A 17,090-nucleotide genomic window follows, 5' to 3' on the forward strand; every position below is an offset into this window, starting at 1 on the left:
TTCCCCAGCTATAAGGAGAAATCAATGTGATGTTAAAGCAGGTATTTGTATTGCTTGTAATTTGACACAATAGGACACACCTGGACCCTGCACTCCCAAGAGGAGGCAAATGCATTACTGCACCTTTAAATAACACACGTTAAACAGCACTCCCAAAAGATGAGGCGATAAAACAAGACCCAACACTCTCTTAAGGCGAGGCAAAAAAACAAATTCAGGTGCATTTAAAGTGACACACACATGTTTATTAATTCAATATTTTAGAAAGGAAGGCAAAATATATCAATAAATGCAGACTCCTAAATATCAAGTAACTCAAGTGCAAAACCAGAATAAAATGTACCATATATACATGTAGCAAAGGGCAAAGAAACTTAGAAATGATGTACACAAAGAAAGGAACACCTCACCGATCGATCATGCAACATCCTTGCCAACTCAAGCTGGAGGAGCCCTTCGACAGCCCAGGAAGGAGTTCGATCTGGATCCAAGTTCCGTTCGTTTCACAGCAGTACGTCTACTCTGTGAATGAGCTCCTACCCGCCCTCCCGAAGACTTCCAGCTTTAATACCTTTACTCAACGTGATGCAAAGGTTCTATAAACCTCGCCCCCTACCTTCTGTTGGAAAAAACCGAGCTGACCGTACCAGTCTGTGTCAAGGTCAAGACAGAAGCTGGCCAGGCTCCTGTATTTTGACTCCGAGACAGAGCTGTGCATTCTGCACATTTCCTGAAAGGTACCAAGCACGCATCCCACACAACATGTTCCAGTTCACTCTGATTGGTGAAGAGAAAAGAACAAGTGAAGAGCGAAAACCTGCCCTTCCCACTTTGCAGCTACGTGCGAGCACAGAAAATGGAGTCTGTTACACAAGATGGAGTAAATTATGCCAGATGGAGCCAATGGTCAATATATCATTCTTAATATCAGTACAGTATTCCACTACATCGTTTAGGTATAAACTAAACAGCAGAGGGGTTAACACATACCCCTAGCAAACTCCCTTGTGGAATGCCATTATTGTATGCACTAATGTGGTGTCAAAATCTAGCTCTACAAAAGATCTCCATAGTTCCTCTCGGACTACAAAATTGGAAGCTGTCTTGAGATTAGTGAAGGTTAAATATAATGGAGATTTCATTTTGATTGTGTGCTTATACAAGATCATATACTGACCAATAGTCCTAGCTTGCGCTCTAAACCTGGCCTGGGCCTCTGTTAGTATATTCCAACTGTCTACCCAGGCTTGCAATCTATTTAAATTGACTTTCTCAAGTGTTTTCCCTGCCCCATTTAAGAGGGAAATTGGGCGGTAATTGGAGGGACTGCCAGGATCACCTTTCTTGAATGTGGGCACTAGAATAGCTGAGCGCTATGATGGTGTAACCTGGTTAATTGCTAGTGTCAATTTAAATACTTTGGCAAGAATTCTAGTCCATATTTCTGGGTCCTCTTGGTAGATATCGTCAGTCACTAGATCTGGGCCCTGGTGCCTTATGTTTTTTTAATACTTTTTATAGCCCGAACTATTTCGGACACTAGAATATTCACTGTGGGACTCCCCTTATTCATGCTCTCACTGGATGCTTTGGGAGCAGAGGTAACAGGATTATTGGCCTTATCCAAGGAGCTGGAGTGCTTAACCTACATATCTGGGCCAATGTGATAGTCTAGCATGTTTTAGCCCCACATCTCAACACAAGAAACACCCTCTCAGAACCAAATTGTGGGCCTCATAGAAGAGCACTGTCTTAGCTCCACCCACAGAGCATTTTGAAATGCCAATTTCTTGGTATTTGAAAGATTTTGATATTCTCGTCTGTCTAATCGAAAGTATGCTTCGCTTTGTAAGCTGCAAAATCGTAGCGACAAGGCTTGTGAAACGGTTGTTTTCATAGAGAAGCATTTAGCATTATACCAGCTATACCTGCTACTAGTTTGCTTACCTCTACTGTGAAGAGCTGTCTTAGCCTCAACCAGCTTGGACCACAACAGTTCCAGATCTTTCATCATCGGACCAAATGTTGTCATTAAATATTCAGTATAGTGGTAATGTATTTTACCATCATGCCCTCCTAGAGTGGTATATCAGTCTCATATTTCCCCGAATCCCATCTTATACGATGGTGGCCATAGTTCCCCAGGGCATACACATAGGAGTTAGATTTGTTTACACAGCTAGATTTAAAACATAGTACCACAGGGTCATGAACACTTTCTGGTCTTTTAACAACCACCGTATCTAGGACACTAGTCCAACTTTCAATGTTGATTATAATATAATCTAGCAGTGATTACCTGTTGCCATTATCGTAGGTTGCTTTAGCAGGAAAGTCTGAGAGAGTACAGCCCTTAGTAAAACATAGCTGATGGGTAATAAGGAATGTTGAAAAAGCATAACCCTTTCTGTTTGTTTTGAGGGAGCAAGTATGTAGCTCAGGAATACAAAAGCAGTAGTCTTCGACCATTGCCTCTTCATTAATTATTATATCAGAAGGTTGTGGTTTATCAGAAGGCTATGTGTTTTGTTAACTTGAAATATAGTGTTTTTTAAAAAAAAAATCTTTTAATGGGGCAAGGCAGCAGGCTGTATCTGAAGAGGGCTTCACGCCATTGGACAGGTGTTGGATGAGCTCCAGTTGAAGCCTTTATTTTTGGTGGGAAAAGCTCAGAGTGAAGGAATTCACATTTCGTGCCCATGGAAGAACATTCGCTGTCTAGATACTTTTGGCACCTTCACTCAGTCAAGATTTCTACCTTTGGACTTAGGCCCATATTTAATAAACTTTCCCTCAACGCAACAAAACAACAAGGGAGCTTACTGTGTTGCATTGTGTGAAAGGGGGAGAGCTGAAATACACCATATTTTCTAAGATATAGTGCAATTCTGCTTTCTCCTTGATCTGATGCACTCGTGGCAGCCTAGCGCCAATTCAGGCACCCTTGCATCATTCACAAGGGTGACTACATTGTGGTCAAAATTGTATTTGTGCAGGAAAGGATACCCTCTTACACAAACTTTTCTTAGAGGTGTAATCCTCTTTGCATGTGATGGAGCAGGATCACATGTGTGCAAAGAATGTCTAAATTTACTGGGTTTGCGCCAAAATACTTCCAACGACACACCGATGCTCCAACAATGTAACACCTCTCAGATACAGTCTAATGCAGGCAGCACAAACCATACTATAGAAATGTCTCATTGTTACGCCAAGGTTGAGTAGGTGCACCATTTTGGTGCAAACCAGGGTCTACTGACATTGCAGGTGAAAAGTGGCACAAGTTCATACAAATATTGATTTGCGTGGCTTTGTAAGTGTCACTTAAGCACTTGTGTGATTAAAGGACAATGCACTTGCTTAGTAAATCTGGCCATTAGCCTTTATTTCGGTCCTCTGAATCATCCAACTGGGCAAAGCTATGGTCTGTAGCCAAACAGGGCTCCAGAAGGCCAAATACCTTCTCGACGAGATCCTGCGATATCTAACTCCCAGGTTTTTCATGGATGTTAGAAGGAGTACACAACGACACAGTCAAAGGACCCAGGACCTCAGGAAGAGCACTTGGGAGGTGGGGGGTGGAGGGGGTCACAACTTCTTTCATCAGAGGACACCAAACAGGGTTGTGGCCAGGTCAAGTTGGTAATGGTCCGCTGGACTCTTCAGGGAAAAAGAGTCTTGCACCTCGTCCTATAGCATAAACAGAATGTCAGCCAACTGATCCTTGGGGCCTCTTCTTTGTTGTGGGTACAAGTGGGTGCAGTTAAAGTCCTTCAGGTCTCCTTACAGGTCTCAAACAGCAGATGCAGTCTGTCATCTATTCTTCCACAGGTCCAGAGTTTTCTGAGAAGGGTGCTCAAGGATGCCACATTTATGCCTGGCACTAGCTTAAGGGTTGGAGTGACTCCTGACCTTTCCCTACCCAATAGGAAAAATATTCCCTGGGTAACCCTAACCACTTTTGCAGCAGTACCTATTGTGAAAAATACAACAGTTCTCCTTTCTGTCTAAATCCAAGATGGTGACACCCATCTCTCTTTGTGTTGAGCCTTGGTGCCCAACCCAAAGGTGTGGACAAAGAAATGAGCAAACCCTCATCTATGGTCCCTTCAAACCAGTTCTGGGGGCAGCTCCCTCCCCACTAGGACTGGAGCCTTCCTGAATGGAGCAAGAAAGAAGAGACCTGTGCAGGTGTCATCTGGCATCTGCATGTGACAGGGGTGGCCCCATTGACATTAAATTCCCCAAAGGGTCACCCTGCAAAAGGGAACAGAAATACCTCCCAAGACCCAGGCCTTTGTGTCTGCTCTGGGAGATCTTTCACAACTCATCAGGGTTTGAGGACTCAAAGGGCTGCAACTGGAGGCTAATACAAATTATCCTCCAGAGGTTTTAGGCAGGGAAAAGGTAACATTCTAAAAGTACATTTTCCTTAATATTTATTAAAAATCAAACTTCACCAGTAAGTTGGGAGAACAAGAGTCTAAGAATGAATATCCTAGCTGTTTCCTAACTGTAGTTAGCATTATGTTATGTAATAGTGCATCCCAGTGTTTCTCTTTGGAACAGCCAGGTCTATTACAGTGAAAATAGCTTTTAGGTGCTGGTCACTGTAAGGACATGCTAACTTTACATTTCAACATGTCCTACTTTTAAAGAGCATGCACCGTACCTTGAAGGCTGCAAGGCTTACATACTCGTGACTTATTTTTATTTGAAATAACGTTTTTTTCCTGTCAAAAAGGGGTTTATTTTGCCTGGTCAAGTTAGAGTTTTAAACTACTGCTGCCATGCTGCTATGGATGGCCTAGAATTATGTTTGCCTGGTCACACTAGTGGATGGCACAATAGTGCTGTAGCCTGTGGGTAACATTTAACTTTCCATGTCAAAGGTGTACTTTGGACAAAATATAATATGGGTCTATACGAGAATTAAATATGCAATTTAGGTGTTAGCCAATTCAACATGTTTAGGGGTTAGAGCACATGCACTGGGGTCCGGTTAGCAGTGACCCAGTGCAAAGAGGAAAAAACAGCAGCATCAGTCCACAAAAAATGGGGGTAACCATGCAAAAAGAGGCACATTCTCAGTTTCCCTCTACTTTAGCAATCCAGCTATCAGCACCTTTTTCTTTATGGGCCACAGAAGACAACTGACACAGTGCTGCGCCCAAGGGCTAAGGAACAGGATATTTGGTAAATGGTGCCTATGCTCACCAGGTGTGAGACATACTTGCCCTGTTTTTCTGTGCTGGCTTGAGTGTTATCTATCTGCAGTGAGATATGCTTTCATCTGCTCTTGTAAGGCAGGAAAAGTGTGAGTGGAGCCATCAGGCCACAGTGATCTCTAGAAGCCAAATGTTTGATAACACCCAGAGTTTATTTTGTGCATCATTACTTTTAGCGTTCTTGCCCTATTTCATTATGACTAACATCTCTTCCAGGTCACAGGCAGCAAAATCTGCCAGTTCACAGTGCATTGGGTTAAACTGCAAGGTGTAGATCACAATGGTTCAAGATACCATTTGATTGCAACCTGCACCCTCTTGCATTTCATTCTCTAGTTTCTTTCTTGGGATTCACTTATTGACTAATCTTGCTAATATTATTTGCTTATTCTGTGAGTGCTTGTTTTGCTATTTTGTTGTTGTTGTGCCTGTCACATATGTGATTGTTGTTTGTTAGTTTCGATGTGAGAAGATGTTTTTTAGCTTGTACTTTTTTAGTATCTCTTGTTGGTGTTGTTATGACTATGTTGGTGAAATTACAAGCCCTTCTATATTTTTTGCCGGCACCTTTTTGGGGTCTCACAATGCAAATGTTTCTTTCTTAGGGCACTGGCATAGTGCCATCTGTAGAAAGTTGTTGATATATTTCATTTATCTGTAATCAAGATAAGGGGAGGCTGACGTATGGCTTACACAGCTCACAAGATGAATAGCCTATATGTATTTGCTTGTTAAAGAAACCAAACATAACATAAAGAGAACTGCATAACAGATCACTCTCCAGTATGCATGTAACAATATTGCAGAGACCCTACTTTATCTTGGGCAAAGAAAAAATACCCTTAAATAAATCATTAACTAAGATCCAATAGCCATCCTGGAACCTTAATAAGTGAGTAATACCATAGTCTGAGACTGGGTTCTATTAGGGCTAATCCACATTTTTTACTAAACACATACCTGTCAGACCTGTCAGCCTTAGGGTGGTCTTCCCTCTTAATTTTTTCCTGCCTCCTCCATTTTTGCTGATATTGTTTTTGCAGACCTTAGGACTCAGCACACTTTGCCACTGCGAACCAGTGCTGAAGTGCACGTGCTCACTCCTTATAACATGGTCACATTGGACTATCCACAATTGGCATATTATATTAACTTATAAGTCCCTAGTAAAGTGATACTACATGTATCCAGGGTCTGTAAATTAAAAGCTACATATGGGCCTGGAGCACTGATTGTACCTCAACTTAATTAGCCCCTATAAACATGTCTCTGGCCTGCTATTGCAGTTCTTAAACTGCTATTTTGGCCTGGTAAACAAAAACGTTTGCCAGTCCTGAACGTTCATATTAAATGCATATAACTCATTCCTTGGGTATGCTCTAAACAGCCAACAGGGCAGGGTGCAATGTAATATAAAAAGCTGGACATGTATTTTACATTTTTACATGTCCTTGTAGTACAATTCCTGCATTTGTTTTCACTACTGAAAGGCTTGCCTCTCCCTTAGAATAACATTGAGCTTACCTTATTACATTCAATAGCAGCAGGTAAAAAGTTCACATTTAGTGTCTTTGGAATTGTAATTGAAAATTCTCTCTCACGGTTAAGTCGAATTTTAAATTACAGTTTTGAAAATGCCAATTTTAATAAGTTAGAACATCAAAATAAAAGTGATTGACGGAATGCTTGAATTAATCTCAGCCACTGGCAATCGTTTGGGACCGCATCCTAATCCTTTGTTTTTCGTCCACCATGCTACCTCAATTTGGATATAGTCATATGCAAATCAGACTTTACCCTGCTAGTAGTGTCCCAATCCATCATTCCAGGAAGAAGGACCGCTGTTCTGCTGAAAGAACTGCAATTCTGTTGGACTGCTGCTCTGAAGGTGCTGCTGCTCTGCTGTGCTGACCTGCTGCTCTCTTGTCTCGATGAGGATAGGACGTGCATCTCTTGAACCCAGGATCCCTAAGTGAGTCCAAGGGCTAATTGGCTGCCCCCTTGACTAGAGCCTCAGGGACGAAAGACTCCGCAAACCTTGAGCCCTTGACTTTGCCATCTGTAAGTCCTACCCTGCCAAGTGGTGCCAACCCAGTCATGGACACTTGGAAGTGGGCCTGAAGGTGCTTGCCAGCCCATCCGTGGACCAAGCAGATCTGACTCATCTCCTTTGCTGCATGGGGCAAACCCGAGCAGAACAGACACATCGCCTCTGCTGTGAAGAATCTCCTGTTGCAAAGGACTCTGCATTGACCTTGTAGCCTGCATCGGAACCATCAGTCTTGCAAAGCTTTCCCTACGCAGGCCCTCACATTGCAAAATCATTCATTTACGGCAGCGGCAATGACGATGAAGGTTCTCGCATCGCAGCCCCAGAGCTCCTCAGACCGGCACATTGCATCGACTGAGTAGCGCATCCCCAACTCCAGACTTTATATTGCAAGTCCTAGTTGACGGGATCCTCGAGGATGACGCAGGATGGACTCATCCCCTGGAGAACGCAATGCATCATCAGTGCGGGACCTTGCAACACTCTGCAACCAGGATCTAAGGGACTTTGTTTAGCAGGGGTAACTAGCCTCTGTAGGCAGCCCATACTACATGTGGTCAGCCTGAACTTGTGACTTTGTCCCGATCTGGCGGGGCCAAATATCCACAGTTGGTGCCTTGTGTTTTTTTGGCTCTATTTTCAATGGAATCTTTAAACCTGAATATCTCTGGATCTACTAATTGGATGTTTGTAATTTTGGTCTTGTTTTATTTATACAAAATTGCTCTATTGTTGGAGACTGGTGTAGAATCCTTTTGTGGTATGATTCTGCTGTGTTTGTGTTTGAAGTGTGTCACAAATACTTTACACATTGCCTCTGAGTTAAGCCTGACTTCTCTGTGCCAAGCCACCCTAGGGTTGAGCACAAATTAATTTAGGGTTGCTTGGGACTTTACTCTGACAAGGATTTTGGTTCCAGTTTGAGTAGGGTTTTACCCCCTCAACCAGTAACCCAATTACTTACAATACCTTTCTCAACCAGTACACTATTTGTTTTCTTCCTATGTCCCGAGTACACGTCTGGTGGATAAATATACCTTGATTTGACTGTCAGCTGCCCTGCCATCAGAAAAACTTCATGTGGGAGGTACTCCAGCCAAATTTACAGACTTCTGAGTATAGGGTCCTGGACCCAATTCCTCATTGGCTGTTAAGGTTGTTGTCAGCCTTGGGATCGCCTTCTCCCTAACATTTTTCCTGCATACCTCCTCTTTTTGCTGATTCTTTTTGTTGGCCATAGAACTCTGAGCACTTAGCCATGGCTGACCAGTGCTAACGTTCATTTGCCTCTCTCCTAAACATGGTTACATTTGGTATATCTACAATTGGGATATTTAATTTAGCCGTAAACCCCTAGTAGAGTGCACTCCCTGTGCCCAGGGCCTGTAAAGTAAATCCTACTAGTGGCTCTGCAGAACTGGTTGTGTCACCCACACAAGTAGCCCTTTAAACATGTCACAGGCCTGCTACTGCAGAGCCTGTGTGTGCAGTGTTACCGCCATTTTGTCTTACCATTTAAAACTCTTTGCCGAGGCTTAAACTCATCTTTTATTACACTTACGTGAAAACTAAGGTCGGCCCTAGGTAGCCCATAGGGTGAGGGTTATGCAATTAAAAGGTAGGACATGTACTTTTAAGTTTTGCATTTCCTGGTAGTGAAAAACCCCTAAATCCGTTCTTCACTTCTCTGAGGCCTATTTCTCTCATAGGTTAACATTGGGAATTCCTTATTACACTTTTGAGCTGTAATTCTTGATTAGAAAGAAGTAACCCTGTCAAGTTTTATATCTTTGAAATGGTACTGACAAATTCTTTTTACTGGTAAAGTTGGGTTTGACATTACTATTTTGGAAATGCCAATTTAGAAGGTGGGCATTTCTCTGTCCTTAGAGCTGTGTGTGCCTACAATACACTTCTTACAGCGTTACTTTGTGCACTCCCTCTAGACAGCCATACACAAAGGGAGGTTAGGTGTGTCTGAGTGCACACCTGCATCCTGATGGCTCATCTTCTGCAAGATGGGAGGGAGGAGCTTACACAGCGGAATAGGCAATGTCCTGTCCCCACAAAAAGGGTTGATTACCCCGGTAGTGAGTGTGGAGCCAGGGATGGAAAGAAAGGTCCTCTGTGTACTTCAAAGACCCTTCTTTGAAGTCACCCCCTCTTCAAAAGCACAACTGAGTATATGTACGGGGTCTCTGACCCCACCAAATCAGACATTTATGTACCTGTAAAGATCCTCTGTCAGAGTAACTTCTGTGCTGCTACAAGGACTGTCACTCTGCCGGACTGCTGTTCTTGAAAAACTACTTTTCTGCTGTACTGCCCTGCTGCCTGCTGCTCTCTGAGCCTGCTGAGGGGGAGATGGTCTCTGCCTTGACCCCAGAGGAATCTCCAAGGACTTGGCCTGCATCCTTCACTCAGGGATATACAAGTCTCATCACCTGCTCCAGTGCCTGGTTCATTGAAAGATCAACCATATGCTTTCTCCAGTAAAATCCCAGAATATCCAGTCTGCATGTAGCAGAACCGCGTATCGACCCTGTTGCGGGAGCAGAATCAGCGCACTGTAGTCGGAACCAGTGCATCGCCTTAAAGAACCAATGCATGGGAACCAATGCATTGCCACCGCTACAGTGTGGGAAGATCGATGTATCCCCTTGACTGCCTGGCAAAGCCTGGCGCATTGTCTACAGAACCAATTCCTGTATGCTTGGCACATCGTCTTCGGAACTGATGAATCGCTGCCACTGCATGAAGAAAATCCACACATCACATCATATGCGGGATAGATACTGACACATCGCTCAGATGCACCCCACATCTTGCTGTTGCGACCAGGATCAAGGTACCAACTTTTCTGCGGACCTGCGTGGCTCCTGTAACCAGCACACGCTCTATCGCAGTCGCCTGAACGCTTGACTTTGCCCCGGTCTAGTGTGACCAGATAACCCCCATATGCACGTATTGCTTCTAAGTGCTGTTTAGCTTTTATTCTTTAAAAATTCATATCTCGACTTCTCATTTGATTTTTGTAATTTTGGTCTTGTATTATCTGTTTTCCTAACCTGGTTTGGAGTCCTTGTCTAGTGTTTTTGTTGTGTTACTGCCTGCTGTGTTGTACAAATACTTTACACATTGCCTCCTAAGTTAAGCCTGCCTGCTCAGTGCCAAGCTACCAGAGGGTGAGCACAGGACAATTTATGGTGTGTGAGCGAGTTACCCTGACTAGGATTGTGGTCCCTACTTGGACAGGGTGCATCCCTCTGCCAACTAGAGACCCAATTGCTAACATTGGTGATCAGCGGTGAGGATGGAACTTGTTTGTACAGTACCATACAGTGGCTTAGTGTACATTACTACTCTATCCCTAGGACCAATTCAAACCTTTTTTAATTCTTTATTTTAATTAGTTTTTTTGTGCAAAATCCATATTTATGTCTGGAGAAGCAACATCTGACCCTTTAAGGATGGAATTTGAGTTGGCCCTATGACATTGTTGAGAAAAAGGGTTAGGCCACCTACCTGGTGGACCTCTAGACCCCTAAGCACCCTCAGAGGGTTTTCCATATCAACCGTCTCAAACCCCACTTTGAGAAGCCTGAACTCACCATGCTGTTTATTACATATGAAGGGGAGGAAGAGGAGAATGAAGCCCTCCCTGATCTTTTAGTCTCCAAGGAGAAAGATGGGTCAGTGGAAGGAGTGATCCTTTCCCCCAGTCTGACTCCTGAACAGCAGAGGAACTGGCATCAGTTGTTTGGGCAGTACTCCTCATTGTTTTCCCTCAGCCCTGGTGTTGAACCTGGCCCTTTTTTAGGGTTGTTCCCAAACTGTTTGCTTTCCTCCTGTATTTTTTCTGACCAGTTTATATTGGCTTTAGGACTTTGGACACTTTACCACTGCTGATCAGTGCAAATGTGAATGTGCTCTCTCCTTTAAACTTATGATAGGTTTACACATATGGCATATTTTATTTACCTACAAGTCCCTTTTACAGTGGTATCCTATCTACCCATGGACTGTAAATTAAATTCTACTAGTGGGCCTGCAGCACTGCTTGTGCCACCCACAGATGTAGCCTTTCAAACCTGTCTCAGGTCTCTGCCACTGCAGGGCCTGCATGCGCAGTGTACTGCCAATGTGACTTGGCATTTAAAGTTACTTGCCAAGTCTGGAACTCCCCTTGTACTACATACAGGTCACCCCCAAGGTAGTACCTAGGTAGTCCTATAGGCAGGTTGCCTTGTGGGTAAAAGGTAGGACATGTCCCCTTGTTGTGTGGCAAGTCCTGTTAGTGACAAACAGCCTATTTGGTTTCTCACTGCTGTGAGTGCTGCTCCTCATATAGATTTGCATTGGGAATACCCTGATAATTGTTCAGTGGTAATTCTGATCTGAAAGGAGTAGCGTTACTATGTTTGGTATGTTTGGAATAATGGTGATTAATCCTGCTTATTGGTTAAGGTGGATTTTTTCATTAAAATGTTACAAATGCCAGTTTCAGAAAGAGGGCATTACTGTGTGCTTATGACTCTTTGTGCTTTGCAGCCTGACTCCAATCAACATCTGTTTTAGACTGACAGGGGCTGTTTGTGCACTCACTCTATACTGTCCCACAAAGGGAACTGAGGTGTGCCCTGCATATCCTGATGGCTCATCTGAGTCTTCCTGAGCTAGAGTGGTGGGAGGAGTTATCACTGACACCTGAATAGATCTGTGCCTGTCCTCTCACAAAGCTGTCTCCACTCCCCTGTAGTGTGTCTGGAGACAGGGCTGGGGTTTCAATGGGGGTGTTGTGCACTTCTAAAGTTTGTTTGAAGTTACCTCCAAATCAAAGACATTTTGAGCATAAGTACAGGAGGTCTAACCCCATGATTTTAGTCATTGATTGGTACTTGTAACCAGATGCTGCTGGCTCTACCGACTGCACCTTGACAGAAAAAACTGTTATGCTGCAAGGAGGAACCACCATTGGACCTCCTTGTTTGTTGTGCTGACCTATGGCCTGTTGGGGTACAAGAAAGACTGCCATATTGCTCCAAGGACCCTGATGTGCTGGCCTGCTGCTAGTTCTCTGCTCTCGTGCGACCCAGTTGTTCTCCAGGGAATGGGTGATGTGCCCCCACCCTGTTTTGCTGCAAGTTTTACTTCCAGCATGTGTTTCAAACTCCTTAACTGCATCAGCGCATGGTGAGAGCTACTGGAGGCTAGAGAACCTGTGCATGGCTGATCCCTAGGTGTTTTGAAAATGAAAGTGGTGTGAGCCCTCTAGGTTCCCCTCTTAGTTCGATGGACCGCTTTTCCCTTTTGGGAGCTCAGGGACAAGGAGCGCATGTGGAGAGTGACTTAACTTAGAAAGTCACCAGCATGTGCAATTTCAGCCGGTGGTGATCGAATGTTGGCCAAGGAAGGGACGACGAGCGACGTAGAGAGGACCGCATGCCTATTGGAGGCACCACCGGGTCCTGTTTTGCTCCTGTCGCCGCCCCCTGAGAAATCACTTTCTAGAGCGGCTACCCCTCCCAGCAACACGAGGTTGCTGAGTGACACCTATGACATCAGTGGCCTGCCCACAAAGGAGATAGTGCCGCAACATGTCCTTCCCCTCAAGGAGATTGGGCACCTTCAGGGCTTCGCTGAGGCTGAGAGAGCCCGACTTGAGCCGGCAGCGCCAACAGGATCATTTCCCTGGTGATGCTGGGCTCTGCCTGCCCTCCTACAAAGAGATGACTGCAGCACCACCAGAGACGGCACCACAAAGGTGCTGTGCTGCTTGATGGAGGCCCGTGAGGTCCGCTCGGGGTGTTCGGAGCTGCAGGGCGGCCCCAACGCTCTTTGTGCTCAGGGTGTAGGTGCACTGCCTGGGCCGAGCCAGGAGGAGACTACTGTCTTGGGTGTAGGGCCCAGTAAGGTCTCCCCGCCGAAGGAGGAAGGCAGTACCTCCCTCCATATCTCCACATACCTAGGGCCATTTCTTGATCTTCGCCATAAGACAGGTGAGTTATTGACGGAGGACCCTGCTTCGTTAGTTTGGAGAGCAGTGATTACCGTATTCAATGAAGGAGGCGCCCAGAGGCTTCTGCACCTTACATGGTGTACTGGCTACCACAACGGGTCTAATCGAAGTGCAAGGGGGCTGGGACCGGTGTTGCTTATAGTCGCGTATAATTTATTCGTTTTCCTCAAAACTGATGCACGTCAGGCCCTGATGCTGTGATGTATTTTGCTTTTCCTTTCTTTGCCAGACTTGCATATTATGCCCAGAAGCTATGATTGATTTATGTTATAACCTGCATGTCATGCCCTGATGTTTTCTAATGTATATCATTTTTGCCATGTATTGTCAGGATAACAAGCATTATTTCAGGATTCACCTTGTGTGCGCAGAGATGGTGTTTTTATGACGTGTACAACAAATATGTCTTTATCTTATTGCACTGACTGTGATGTTATGACAATTGCCTATTTGGGAAAGTGATTATAGGTTGTTTTGGTCTATGTGTTATATATGATATATGAGATATTTTTATATAATATTGTGTGGGGTCTCTTTTGTGGTGTATTTCTTGTGTCACTTGTGTGTAGGTTGCATAAAAACTTTACAAATTGCCTCTGCAATAAGCCTAACTGCTCGTGCCAAGCTACGAAGGGGGTGAGGAGGGGTTAGCTTGGGTGTGTAACTCCCTTACCCTGACTATAGTGGTGGGTTCTGCCTGGCTTAGGTGTATACCCTAGCCAACCGGAAAACCCCATTTAAAGCCCCCAGACAGACCACAGCCCCCTCAATTGGCTAATGCAAATGAGGGGTAAAAATCCAAAATTGTTGAGGTGGTCCATTTCCCTACAGGGTATGGACTTAAGGGTGGACACAGCCAGGGGTCGACCATGCCAATGCTGATGGTCTCTCCAGGTTTTTCCGCCTTAGTGATGAGAACTCCCTAGAGCCTGGGTAGCTCTCCCCACTTTCAGCTGGGGGTGGCACATATTAGACCAGTCAGCCTTATGGTATGGTTCTTGGAAGCGATTGGAGTGTTCTGCTGTTCACCTGACCTTGACTGTGCTCTGCAGTGTGTGTGACATGACAGGGCAAAGTTTGAGGCGAGGTGAGGAGAGGAGTAAGAGGTGAGAGCAGAGAAGCCGAGGGCCACTGCAGTCGGGGCTGCTGCACCTGCCTGGCCCTACATCACTGGTTTGGAACGGAGAACGCCGGTAAGAGACGGGCACAGTTGCCAGCTCAACCCGCTCCACAGGCCTGAGGGGGAGGAGTTAGCTGCAAACAGAACCGGAGTTGGAGTGAAGCCAGGGAAAAGTCGGGTGTAGAAGCTCCAACCAGCCTGACAGCAGCCACCGATGCATGCCCAGCTTGACCCTTCTCCCCTCCTCCTCCTACTGCCTCCTACTACCTCATCCTCATTCTGCCCTCATTCTGCCTTCACTCTGCCCCAGTCTGTCTCCACGGACATCTGCAGATGTGGATGAAAGGCGTTACAACAAACAAATGATGGACGGAATGCTGACAATGCATACATTCTCCCCCAGTCAAGAGATCTGGGTTAAATCCATGGCTTGGCAGTTCGGGCTGGACTGTTCCCATGAGGCACAGAGTCAAGACTGATTTGCATATGGCCATGTCTAAACTGGGGTGGTGTAGTGGGCAAAAGAACGATGGATTTAACCCAGATCTCTTGACTGGGGGAGAATGTCTCCATTGTCAGCATTCCGTCCATCATTTGTTTGTTGTAACGCTTTTCGCCCTAAGTGGGATGGGTATTCCCAGACGTGGGACCCGTGCTCACTACGCCACTGGAGTCAAGCTATCCTGGCTGATGACGGCTGATAGCCAGAAACCGGTCCTAGGATGCTTGATTCCGGTCCAGGGAAGACATGGCTTGGCAGTTCGGGCTGGACTGTTCCCATGAGGCAGAGGGTCAAGACTGATTTGCATATGGCCATGTCTAAACTGGGGTGGTGTAGTGGGCAAAAGAACGATGGATTTAACCCAGATCTCTTGACTGGGGGAGAATGTCTGCATTGTCAGCATTCCGTCCATCATTTGTTTGTTGTAACGCTTTTCGCCCTAAGTGGGATGGGTATTCCCAGACGTGGGACCCGTGCTCACTACGCCACTGGAGTCAAGCTATCCTGGCTGATGACGGCTGATAGCCAGAAACCGGTCCTAGGATGCTTGATTCCAGTCCAGGGAAGACATGGCTTGGCAGTTCGGGCTGGACTGTTCCCATGAGGCACAGGGTCAAGACTGATTTGCATATGGCCATGTCTAAACTGGGGTGGTGTAGTGGGCAAAAGAACGATGGATTTAACCCAGATCTCTTGACTGGGGGAGAATGTCTGCATTGTCAGCATTCCGTCCATCATTTGTTTGTTGTAACGCTTTTCGCCCTAAGTGGGATGGGTATTCCCAGACGTGGGACCCGTGCTCACTACGCCACTGGAGTCAAGCTATCCTGGCTGATGACGGCTGATAGCCAGAAACCGGTCCTAGGATGCTTGATTCCGGTCCAGGGAAGACATGGCTTGGCAGTTCGGGCTGGACTGTTCCCATGAGGCACAGGGTCAAGACTGATTTGCATATGGCCATGTCTAAACTGGGGTGGTGTAGTGGGCAAAAGAACGATGGATTTAACCCAGATCTCTTGACTGGGGGAGAATGTCTGCATTGTCAGCATTTCGTCCATCATTTGTTTGTTGTAACGATGTGGATGAAAGTCCTGTTCGCCTCTCTTCTCCATTCCAATGTGGAAAGGCCACCAGAAGAAGACTGGTGACATAAGAGCAGCCTTTGACAAGAGAGAGTCTGGAAAGTGGGTAAGCAGTAAGGTATCCTGGCAGCAAGGTTAAGGCTGTGGTTCCTCCAGCTGGGGCAGAAGTGGCTGGCATTAGGCCGGTGCGGCTTGTCTCATCGGTGGGACTACACGCCTGCGCCCCAGACCCCTCTCCTATTAGTGCATTGAGCCTTGGTATCTAAGCTGCATGAGAGGGGAAAGAACTAAGAGGAAATAAGGAAGCAAGGAATGAAGGAATTGAGGACTGGGAAACCAGGACCCTCTACCCCCTCGCTGTCCCCTGAACAACAACACAAGGAAATACACCTGGGCTTGCCTCACTCACCTTCACTTGCCTGCACTTATTTGACCGCGCTCAGCATTCGGTCTTCAGGAGCACTTCTAGCCAGCATAACCACAGGCGTGCTTGTGCCCCCTCAGTGCAGGATGGTGCGTCAGCACTCAGAGATGGCCTCCACTCCCTCGCAGACCCAACAGTCATTCTGTCCAACAAAATGCCAGCACAAGAAGTGACCAGAAGTTCAACAAGGAAGATACCGCCAGAAAACCCAGAAGAGGACTGCTAAAGAGATGCACGTGCTGGTGCGCCCACCCCCGGGCAAACCTAAATCCGACAAGTGGGGATCGGCTTCACTCTCCAATGTAAGGCAAATTCTTTTGAGAGGCTAAACTCACAAGAAAAAAGCAAAAGAAGGGATCATGAGAATCAGCCAAGAAACCACAGTTTTAACCACACATTTAACCATGAGGTCTGGCTGGATAAGGGGTGGGGGGGATCTTGCCCAAGACATAGGGAATAAATTGTAAAAGGGAGCCACAAAGAACCCAGATTTCTGGGAAAACTCAGTCAGTCCTCCAACCGGACCTGGCTTGCATCAAAACCGATTCCGGACAAAGGAGACCCTTTAAGTGGCACTGCAGAAGAGAGAAAAAACAATGCTAAACAAAGCTGCACCACTTTCTTCCAACCAAAAATATATACTAAATTCTGCTTATTGAAAGATG

Source organism: Triturus cristatus, chromosome 6 (genome assembly GCF_964204655.1).
Source record: "Triturus cristatus chromosome 6, aTriCri1.1, whole genome shotgun sequence".
NCBI lineage: Eukaryota > Metazoa > Chordata > Amphibia > Caudata > Salamandridae > Triturus > Triturus cristatus.